We start from the raw sequence: 12,362 nt of genomic DNA, 5'->3' as shown, positions 1-12,362 counted from the left end.
CTAAGCAATTGTTAGCTACGCTCCCACAAGGAGCATCTGTAGCTGACATGATTGAATTAACCAATACAGGGATGCAGCAAGCTAATGTTACAGCTTATGCGGCTGCTGTGCATGAGGTGGTTGCACCGTTTTTCCAAAATAAAGAGGGGGGAGTAAAAAGAGGGAAGAAGTGCTATAATTGTGGCAAGGAAGGTCACTTTAAAGCACAGTGCAAAAGTACACAGGTTCAAAAAAGGTGTAATAATTGTCACAGAGATAATCACCATACTAAGGAGTGTAGAAACCATTCCGGAAACTTGAGAAGGAGCGCGAATCCCTCTCGCACGCAGACACAAATAAGGGGTGTATGGCAAGCTCAGAATCAGGGACAGGAGGTGGTTTCCTGTCCAATCTCACCTCTGCCACAGCAGGGAGTGCCGGAGTGGACATGGAAACAGCAGTAGACATCACAATACAAGATCAGAAGGTCCACTTAGCGGATAGTAATGTGAAAGGACCATTAGGATTTGGATTAAGTGCTCTCTTAATAGGGAGATCATCAACAACTCGCCAAGGCATTCAAGTATTATTGGGAGTAATTGATGCGGATTATACTGGTGTTGTAAAAATAATGGTTCAAACCCTAACCCCACCTGTGTTTATTCCCAAAGGCAGCAGAATTGCCCAGCTTGTGCCGTTTAAAGCCTGTGTTCCAATTATAGGGGAAGGTAACCGAGGAACTGGTGGATTTGGATCAACCAGACAACTGCAAGTATATCTGTCTCTTGATATAAACCGAGGAAAACCAGAATGTGAAATGGTTATCCAATCCCTTGATGGGACTTGGAAAAAAAGTGGAAAATGTTGGTAGATACAGGGGCCGACATTACAATTATATGAGCTCAACAATGGCCTGCTTCATGACTTACCATTGTGGCAGCCACAGGAGTGTTTGGCATTGGGGGGTCCTAAGCCACCAGAATTAGTAAAAATCTCATTGTAATTAAATTCCCTGATGGAGCTCAAGTCACCATGAAACCTTATGTGATGCAAGTTCCTATCACATTACTTGGACGAGATGTCTTGAGCCAGGTCAGAACAACATTGGTTACACAGCCTTTTCAGTGATGGCCATTGATGAGCAGCCTATCCTCAAACTTAAATGGAAAACAGAAACACCTGTGTGGATAGATCAATGGCCATTGAAACAAGAAAGGCTGCAAATTATCTATCAGTTAGTTGAAGAACAATTGCAAGCAGGACATATCGTTATGTCACAAAGTGCCTGGAATACTCCCAATTTTTGTTATTCCTAAAAGGAACAACAAATGGCTATTGTTACATGATTTAAGAGCAGTCAGTGCAGTAATGGAATCTATGGGATCTTTACAGCCAGGCTTACCTTCTCCTTCCATGATACCAGAGTCTTGGTCAATATTAATCATTGATCTAAAGGATTGTTTTTTCACCATTCCACTTCATGAGGATGACAGGGAAAAGTTTGCCTTCTCTGTACCATATATAAATAAGGCTGAGCCAGCAAAACGGTATCATTGGGTAGTGTTACCTCAAGGGATGAAGAATTCTCCCACTATGTGTCAAATCTTTGTTGCCTGGGCACTGGAACCAGTCAGAAAAAGGTTTCCCCAACTAATTATTTACCATTACATGCATGATATATTAATAGGCAGGGAACACATGCAATCAGAAGTTATAGTAGGTCACTTGCAAAAGGAACTGTCCAATAGAGGTTTGAAAATAGCCCCTGAAAAGATACAGTCTACCTCTCCTTGGAAGTATTTAGGGTGGACAATAACCAATGCCACTATTCATTCACAGAAATTAAAAATTAACACAGAGGTTCACACATTAAATGATGTCCAAAAAATGATTGGAGATATCCAGTGGGTCAGAAAATTATGTGGTATTACCAATGATGATTTAAAGCCATTAATGCCATTATTGAACACTACTGTTCAAGCTGATAGTAAAAGAGCCTTGACACAGGAACATAAAATTGCTTTGCAGAAAATTACAGATAAGATAGAGTCATGTCATGCACAACGAATACAATTGGAACTCAGTGCAACTGATGATTATCAATAGTGGGGGAAATAGACAATATCCATTAGCCATCATTACGCAATGGAACTCAGAACAAAGACAACCATTGTGAATCCTAGAGTGGGTTTTTACTGCACATACCCCTAAGAAAACCATAACAGGAGCAGCATTGGTATCACAGTTAATTATGAAGGGCAGACACAGAATTATTGAAATTACAGGTACTGATCCTCAAACTATTATTGTCCTACTAATACAAGAATATTTAGAATGGCTGCTTAGACATTCTGAGGCATTACAAGTTGCTCTTGAAGATTATATTGGCCAACTAATGTTTATTCGGCACATTGATTACTACCGTTGTTAATGAACCAAGTAATTGAAAATTTCCCAATGCAATCAGAAGTACCAGTTCAAGGGTTAAGAGTTTTTACAGATGCAGGGAAAAAAATCAAAGCAAGCTGCATGTACCTGGTTAGAAGGAGAAGAATGGAAATATCACCTCATTCAAGGCCAAAGAGAAGATTCCTTGCAAACATTAGAACTCCAAGCAGTTTTGTGGGCATTTTTGTCCTGGCCAAATTTGGGATTAAATGTAGTGTCTGATTCACTCTGTGTAGTAGGAGTAGTAAAAAGGATTGAACAAGGACAAGTAAAAGAAATAAAAAATAAACACTTAGGGAAACTGTTGCAACAACTAGTTCACACTCTTGATCAGAGAAGCGTTGTCTGCTTTATTACTCACATCAGAAGTCACGAATCCAAAGAAGGATTGGGGTATGGAAATGAACTAGCTGATCAATTGGTTGCTCCAGCCTGGTCTGGGCCTTCTCCAGATTTGTTTGCACGAGCTAGAGAATCTCACAATTTTTTGCATCAGTCAGCAAAAATGTTGCATAAGCAATTTAAAATTCCGTTTGAGGATGCAAAGGGCATTGTCGCCTCTTGCCCATCCTGTCAAAAAATAGGGTTTGGCCTGGGAACAGAAGTTAACCCACAGGGCCTATCAGCTTTGCAATTATGGCAAATGGATGTTACTCATATAGCAGAATTTGGTAGGTTAAAATACGTACATGTTGTTATTGATACCTTCTCCATGACTATCTGGGCTACAGCTCATGCTGGAGAAACAGCTAAACATGTTGAAAAACATTTATACAGTTCTTTTGCTGTACTTGGAGTGCCAAGAAAGATCAAAACAGACAATGGTCCAGCATATATTTCTGGATGCTTCCAATGCTTCTGTATCTTATGGGGCATCAAACACTGCACAGGAATTCCACACTGTCCCACTGGACAAGCAATCATTGAATGGGCTCATCAAACTCTGAAGTAAATGCTACAAAAACCAAAAGGGGGAATGTCAGGTATGATGCCAACGGAACACAGTTTGATATGTTTTAAATTTTTTGAGGCTTACAGAAGAACGTCAAGAACCACCAATGATGATTCACAGTTTAGCAATAAAAGGTGATGTTGAACAATCTATGGGCACACAGCAACCATCAGTTTTGTTCGAAAACTTAAATACTGGGCAAGGGGAAAGACCTGTTAAAGTACAATTAACTGGCAGAGGTTATATGTGTTTGCTTACAGATCATGGCTTACGGTGGGTTCCATCTTGCTGGGTGCGGCCTTGGAAAGAAGGTCAACTCACAATCCTAAACCTTGCAATGGTTCTGACAGTGACTAATGCTCATACATTCTGAATGTGTTTATTGGAATCCCTTCCAAACCAGTAGGGGCCCAAGTTACATAGGAAAGTTAACTATGTTCACAGGATAGTTGAAGAACTTGTTACAAGGGGGAATTGTTGAAGTTGTTAAAATTGTTGGAATTGTTAGAACTGTTATGTTTGTCATTATTTTGCCATGCTTAGTTTGTTGTATTAACAATCGTTGTAAAAAAGCCCGCAAAGAATGTGGATTGCTCAAAAGTAAAAAGAGGGATATGTTGGGAGATAATGGACATGTGAGCAATCTTACACATGTGCATGCCTTGGCAAGGACATAGAACAAAGAACTCGGCAAACAAACAACTCCAGGAGATGGGTTGGGCGGAGAAAGACATTGAGTGTGGCGCTTATTATCCAATCATAAGAAGGCTTGAAGCGCGTGGACAAAGCTAACTATCCAATCATAAGGATTGCACCACGTACCGTTTGCGTGCACAGGAGAAAGCATTATAAAAGGGCTTGCTTACCTTCAATAAATTGGCATTGCTTGATCATACTGGTCGTGTGCGTGTCCGTAATCTCCCGCGGGTATAGGTGTTCAGTGTGGCAGAGGGGAGGAGAGTGCAGGTTTTAAGAGGAGCGGGGTTAGGCCAGACTCCTTCCATAGGTGCCTTTTGACAAGGATTGACAGAGACCAGGTAGTATTTGTACTTACTCTATTGTAGCATGCTGGCTGGAGAGACTAATTAGTTCTGTGCTTTACTGGTAGTAAGGGGAATGGGCTCCTTGTCTCTGGAGCAAACAGCATAATTATCGCCCCTTTCTTACCCTCAAGCATGCAAATTCTTTCTGTAATGTGACTGCGCTCCTTAAAAGGTATATTTTTAAGTATCTTTAGTACCTATTTGTGACTGATTTAACATTTTTGTTTTCTTTAGCAAGGATAACAATTTTTTTTTATGTATGCTAGCACCTTTTTTCTTACTCTTTCAAATACACAATTCTTTTGGCAAGGATTCAGTAGATCTGTTAGGTTCATGCTAATCCTTTTCTAAGCATCAACCTGAGACATCCTTTAACAATTTATTAAATATTGCAATACAACTGTTGACAAACAGTGAAGCATGGCACTTAAGAACATCGTGAGCAAAATATTTAATAGAGTTTCTATGTCTGGATCCCAAGAGAGAGAAAAATTTCCACCACAGTAATAATTAAGCAGACGAAGTACTAGTGCTGTTGCTCATGGATCTCCAGAGCAATTGATCAGGAATTGCTAGGGAACATAGAACTTCCAGTTCTTAAAATATTAATTTGTGCTGTAATTAGCAAGGTTTTTTATGTTAAAACTGGAATTTCTAAAAAAGTGTATGTTATTGGAATCAAATTTAATTTTCCAGTAATCCTATTTTTTAATGTTATTTTAATGTACATTGAAGGTTCTTCTTAGTGAACCTAATCTTACTGTACACATTTACAATATGAAGTATTTAATGGTGAAAATATCAGGAAAATTTTGCTTTGATACAGCCCATAGAACGGAAAAGCTGCTTATACCTCTTTGAAAGCCCAGTGGCTGTGTATTTTTCAGGCTTATAAATTTCCTTAGCTTGATAATGCAATTTGTAAATAATGCGCTTTTGAGCATGGTTTGCAAATTTGCTGTTGCAACAGCATTATTAGTAAAGTAAGTTTATAGTATTTGGTGCATTCCAAAATTTAAAGTCAGGTTCACCTATTAAAATTCAAATGAGAGCCATTTGATAATGTGTCAGCAAATTCAGTTTTTTCTATGGAGTCTTGATTTTGAATCACATTGAATGGAAATCATATATTTTAGGTAACTTTCTTCTGTCATTTTTTGTACCTTTATAATTTAATGTTATTTCAGTCTTGTCTTTTGTAATAGCATGCAGTTAATACTTTACAACAGACACAACATTATTAAGATGAAACATTTCTGTAAGTTGATTTCTGTGTTCCAATAAGGCATGTTTCAGAATTGCTTGTAGTAAAACTAGGAATTTTGCCTCATCCTACCACTTAGTGTTTCCTGCAGGGGTGAAATTCTCTTTAATCTTTTGTTGATTATAGTGCTGCAAAGGAACATAGTAGGGAGATAAAAATACGCCTTTGAAGGGGAAGAAACACAATGGAATTCAGTTGACCAAGGAAATCCCCTGCTGATTTTAATTTGACTAAAATTCCAGTGGTGTGAAGGCAACCTCCTAGATTACATATCCCAATATCTTTCCTTTCCTGCTTTACCATGTTTCTGATAGCCCTTCCCACCCTGCTGTGCTCCCTAGTGTCTCCTGGATATCTCATTGCCTCTGCTGCTAAAGTGGCATCACAACAAATGCTGCTAATGACCACGAGGGCAAGCGTTCAGGCCCTCTTTGAATAGTGGTTCTGGCAGATGTGCAATAAATTCACTGTGACCCAATTTAGTCAGTGGCAGAAGCACTTTCCAACAGCAGCTTTGAGTAGCACTGCAGGGAGGATCAGGCCTCTACAGCCAGGAAAATCTTGTAAACTTCTTGATGGATTTGTTGAGATTTTTTTCAAAATATTTCAGCATTCTCTGGCAAAATTATATGCATGTCAGAAACAGTAGATTTTAATTTCAGGTCAGAATAAGCTGTGACTATATTTCATTGTCAGTTGATCAGCTTCTCAGTTTTTGGAGAGCTCAACCTGGAATACTTGGGTAACTTTAAAATTTGGAGCATATGTAAACATTTAATACCAATTTAATACCAATTATACTTCATGCATAATAATGATGACTTTTAAATCCTAACAATACAAATTTCCGGAATAGCCTTGCTATTAATTATTATGCTCAAAAATTCCCTATTTTGTTTTTTACTCTTGCTCGTTAAATGTGCAGTCTCAGCAAGACTGTTCCCTTGGGTGATTTGCAGTATTTGGTGTCAAGACATGTTACCATAGCAGTTCAATTTGCAGAATAGCTTATTAGTGCCATATTTTTTCCTCCTCTAGGTAAGAGGCAATATCTCCTTTAAAGAAAGAAAAAGGTAAATTTGAATACAAAACTATTAAAAGCTACTGTTTCCTAAAGATGTCTGTTAAGTGTTTTCTACTGTAATGACTGAATTAGCTAATAAATTGACTATTAAGTCAAACTGAGTACTTGTACAAGATAGCGAATACAATTGAACATTTATGTTGTAATGAAATTTAGCGTCATTTTAATAGGTAATCAGTTCTGCTCTCAGGTATACTGAAAGTATTCTTTGATCTATTTATTTGCTTTTCCATTTTTCTATAGTTCATACTCCTCAGTGTGTTTGCAAATATTTGTATGCACACTTTTATGCATATATGTCAAAAACATAGAAGAATGATCTGACTATTACATTTTAATGAACTGGTAGGTAAAGATGGAAAGAGGTTTCCACTGAAGAGAAACCCTTTATTTTTAAAAGGAAAAGAACATGTAGCCTTTAGATATACAGTGGTGTGAAACAGCAGTAACTGTCTGACAGAAGGTCTATCTGAAAATCAAGGGAATAGGGTATTTGCCAGCTAAGAGGCTCGCAGGTCTTTTTGTCAGGGGTTAAATGTTTGGGCCCTTTGGTTTGTGGTGCAGTCCTCTCTTACAGCACACCCAACTCCATAATGAAATAGGGAGTCTACAGCAGTTGGACTAGATAGACTGACTGGCTGGGACAGTTGTTGAATATTCTTCAATATGTCTTTTATAAAAGTTTAGGATACCATTTGTTAAAAATGAGATACAATGACTTCCTGAAGATCCTTGAGCTCTTTATCTATAAGTACTAATACACAGTTACTATAACGAATTCATTTTTATTACTGACTTCTTGCAAATAGCAATGTGTCATACTTTCTCGGGGGGTGGTGGTGATGGTGGTGAGTTAAGCAATAGTTTTTATGAGATCATCCTTGGCTGGATTTGTAAACATGGGCTTCAATGTCTAAATTTAGACATTTGCAAATGATTTGTAGTTTTAAGCTCTTGTCCATTTTCACTGACTTGAGATTTCCTGTTGACCCTGACAGTTCTGTAACAGAGCTGTGGCTTAAATATTTTCTCAGAAAAAGTATTTTCATTCCAGTTTCTTACATTTTATACAGAAAATTATTGTACTTATTTATCCAGTCGTAACTTTCATATGTATTTATGGCATCAGTTTTGCACTGCTGTTTTCCTTACATGAGTTAGGAAAATAATATTTTCCTCAGCTGGCTGATCATAAGACTGTAAGTTTGCTGACATGAAGGGAGGCAGAGAGTGTGCAGAAAGGGGTCAAGTGTGACAGGTTTTGGCAACAAAGCCCTTGTAGCCCAACCTATGCAGCTGCCAGCTGCCAGCTAGGGCCAATGTCTGTGTCCTAGCAAAGATGGTTTGGGGCCAGCAAACATCTCTTTATAGTTATCAGCTTTTTGTTGTGTCTTGGGGTTGCAAAATGAACTTACAGTGCACTTGAATTTCTCCCCTGCACAATGCTCTGTGCAATGGTACCCAGCTGAGGGGCAGGGCAGCCATGCAGCACCACTGCTGCCAGCACATGGGGAGGATGGAAATAGGTTCTGCTGGGGCCAAGTTCCTCTCTCTCACCACAAAGCCACAAAGTGTTTTATAGCTTCTTACTGAAGAGCTGAGAAATTTTGTCATGTGCAAACCTCAACTATGAAACTGCATAAGCTGCACAATTCAAATTTGATTTTTCAGTGACCAAAGTTTCTACATGTGGTCTGGTGTATACAGAGAATTCAGAACCTCTTGAAAAATTCACCTGTGGGCACCTAGTGGGTAAGGGGAGGGAGGAAGGACTAGTGGTGTTCCAGCTGATTTCCATCCCAGGCTTGGAGGCTAAATTTATGGGACTATGCCACTGATAACTGATATTTAGCACTTGAAGAAGAAAAATGAAATGCTCTCAGAGGTCAATAAAGAAAACTTTCAGGCTGCTTCAGTTAGTTTGCCTCTGAATATGTGGGCAGATCCTAGGCAAATTACTCCCGTACATTCTTTTTTTTTTCTTCATGGGATAATTCATTAGACCACTAGAAAAGTGATTTCTAGCCTTATATAAATAAGTTATGACAACACGGAAACCTCTTCTGTTTTGCAGAGTATATACCAGTTGGTGTGAGCATAATGTTTAGATTTCTGACTTCAATGCTGAATTGCTCTTGTAGAAACAAAGCTTTTACTTACATTTTTACGTTCAAATCATAGCCTGCAAATGCTTGTAGGAGTGGAATACACAGTAAAACTCAATTTCTAGTATACAATTATGTGTTTCCTCTAAGAGATATTAGCACTAGAGAAAACTGTAGTTACTCACTAGGTGAGAAATGACCAATTTTATTTTTCACAATTAGCCACTTCAATATTCTATGACAATTTTGCATAGTTTGAGTGCAGCATCTGGCATTCCTCATCAAATGGAGGAAACATGTTTTTGATATTATACTACATAAAAGGTACTGTAACACTCTTAGTAGTGAAAAATGGGGCACATACACATTACCCTGCCACAGCCACAGAACAGGGGTGTTTATCTGTTAGGGAGCGGGAGAAAGAGCACACACAGCTCACTGGATGACTGGATAAAGGCATCCTTGCTCTGATTTCTTTAAGTTCAAACTCCACTGGACCTGAATAAGAGCCATTGCACAGAGAAATCTTAACCTAAAGGATATTTTTTAAAGTTGTTTCAGATTATCCCAGGATTTAAATAGTCATTTACTGGGTGCAGTCATTTCTACACTGCAGTCTGTTACTAATTTATTCAGTCTTATTTTGAGTGAATTAGGATAGTGCTTCAGAAGAATACCATTATGAAGACTACAAGAATATACAATATCTTAATTAAAAAAGTAGATGGGCATAGCCACTTCAGGACACTGTCCTGGCCCTTTTCCATCTGCAAGGATTTCTCAGGGCTACTGACTTTGAGGGTGGATGTTCATGTATGCAGATTTCTCCAGCTGTTCCTTCAACACTCCATTTAGTCCCACTGACTACTGTCCTGTGCTGGCACAATTTCCAGGACAGATGGAGGCTGCTGAAGGACAAGAAAAGAAAATTACTCTTTCTGTACAGTAAAACATAGAGATAGTGTGCACTAAAACATTAATATATGAGAAACAGTCTTGATAAGATTCCAGAGCAGAAAAGGCCCTCTCCCTAAGTGGGAATGTAGCCAGCCACAGATGATTTGGTATATGTGTCTTCCTCTGTTTCAGGCACTGAGGTATGCTAGCAATTAAAATTTATCTCCCTAAAGACTTAAATCAGCTGTAGAGGATATGTTATCTGTCACAGTTGCTGAACATCACTGTAGCCCCCACTTTAAAAATTTTTAAAAATTGTGGTGGAAAGCAGGGAATGCCTTGCTGTATCAGCAGAGGACTGCACTCCCATGGTGATCATGTAACTGGGGCTGTGGTAGGATTTGCTTTAGCTTTGGCCTCTCTGCTGAACAAACTCAACAAAATTTGGACCTTTAGCACAAGGGAAAGCATATGAAGAAACCGAGACATTTGAGAGAACTAATAGGAAGACCCACCAGTGAGGTCAGTGGAGATCTGCTGACCTGAGAAGAAATCATTAAAAGTGTTGGAAGAGTCTAATGACCAGGGCTGGTATTTTCAGTGTTGCAAACTGCTCCTTGGGAAAGTGAGAGATTGTTCATACAAATGCAGGACAGGAGAAAGAATTCAACTCTTTTTTTTTTTTTTTTTTTTTTTTTTTTTTTTTTTTTTTTTTTTTTTTTGGTCTTTTTAAAAAATGTGTCTTTTTTACTCCTAGAAGTAAAATAGATTATCAGGAGTATTTTCTTCCTTTTACTTCCTGATAGAGAGATAAAGATGAACCCAGTGCTGGCAACCTGACCAGAGGCAGCTCACACCATGAATTGTGTTGAAGCTGGAGCTGAAGCAGGACATGCTGCTTTTCTCCAGTCTTAATGATGCCCATCCAGATGCAGCCAAGTGTCAATGACGTGTACAGGTTATGCCCATTTAGTTACATATGTGAGCTTTTAAAGAACTCTGTTATGAATTTATAAAAATGTATAGACCAATCCTGGTTTGCTAAAGTTGAAAACTCATGTTGGCTTTGACAGAATTGGATTTTAAACTTTAAAAGCACAGTGAAAAGATCATTTGGAGGGAACTGAAATGTGAATGTAATTAAAATTAAATCTTTTTGAGGAAGAAAGGAAAGCACCATTTTGTCAAATACAATTTTCATGAGACAACATTTTATGGTACTAGTACTTTATCTCTTCTTCCAAATATCAGCTGGGAAGTTAGCTGACATAAAACTTCATTTGAGCCTCTGTCTCTTGTTCATACAACATACATCTTGATTTCTGTGTTGGGAGATTTGAATAATCTTTTCCTTGTCTCACCATAACCCATTACCTGCAGACTACAAAGTCGTTTTCCAGGTGTCTGAATAGTTGGAGCTAAATTCAAGGATATCAATGAGTAGACCCCCAAATACCTTACATGCCTTTTGATGCCTTTGACACACTGCATCCATCTGCAAATGAGCAATCTCTGCATGCATCTCTGCTGATAATTAAAGTAGATAATTTAAATCTACTGTGTTATGCTTATTTAGAACAACAACAAGGCCAAGATACAATGATCAAGGTTTTTGCTTTAAAATTGCTAAGCTGCTTGGAAAAGTAATGACAGCACACACTGTTGCACAGAATGATACCTGACCCAAGCTGTCATACAGACCATTTTAAAATCTGAAAAAGGCTAGTTAGTTTTGTTACTGTTCATTACCATTCACATCTAGACTTGCTGGCTCTGGCTGGCACTGACTGCTGAAATGCTGGTTCCTGCTGATGCTATCAACTAGACTGTCAAAGAAAAGTTTTGGTGTTTTTATTTTTTGTTTAAAGCCCACTTTCATGATATTGCCAACCCGGTTCTGTGGACTTCTGAGCCTCAGCAATCACCCAGTCTTCTGGGTACTCATTAAAATTGAAATGAAGATTTTAATCATTTAAGGTTCATTTGTAACTTCCACACAAAAACCATTATCACAAGTGGCACTAACCAGCATTCCTGTTGACAGACCCTCCAGAGGCAAATGATTTAATAGTCTTTGACCATCAACTGCATTTTTCCCAGAAGCAGCAGATAATCCCAGGGAGGTTGAAGGATTTATTATTTCAGGCTTCTCTTTCCTAGGCTTCATGGGCTGATGCATTTACACCAATGAAGTGGCTGCAATGATTAAGTCAATCTTATTCTGACTTAGGTCTCCAGGCTGCTGATCACTTGGTTATCTTTGATTTATAAATCTTGTTGTAGAAATGTGTTCTTTGCCTTATTGTTTGGTGGTTGTGATCTCCAGGGTGTGACCTCCAGGGTGAGACTGAATCTGTTCTGCCTGAACAGATTTAGTCTGGGATGTGGATTTTAAAGTGTTTTTTACTTCCCAGCTAGACAGGAGTAGATGACTATAGTGACTACAGAAGGTGCCTGTCTTAAGCAAGAACACAGTGTTATGAAGCAGAGTAAAACCAAAAAGGCCTATGTGAATTTAGGACAGCATATCCTTTGCTTGTGATACGGTCACAGAAAGGCTGCTTCTCACCACATACTCAGATCCTCAGAT

This window comes from Athene cunicularia, assembly GCF_003259725.1.
Source record: "Athene cunicularia isolate RWA chromosome Z unlocalized genomic scaffold, athCun1 chrZ_part1, whole genome shotgun sequence".
Lineage (NCBI taxonomy): Eukaryota > Metazoa > Chordata > Aves > Strigiformes > Strigidae > Athene > Athene cunicularia.
This window is presented reverse-complemented; position numbering follows the sequence as displayed.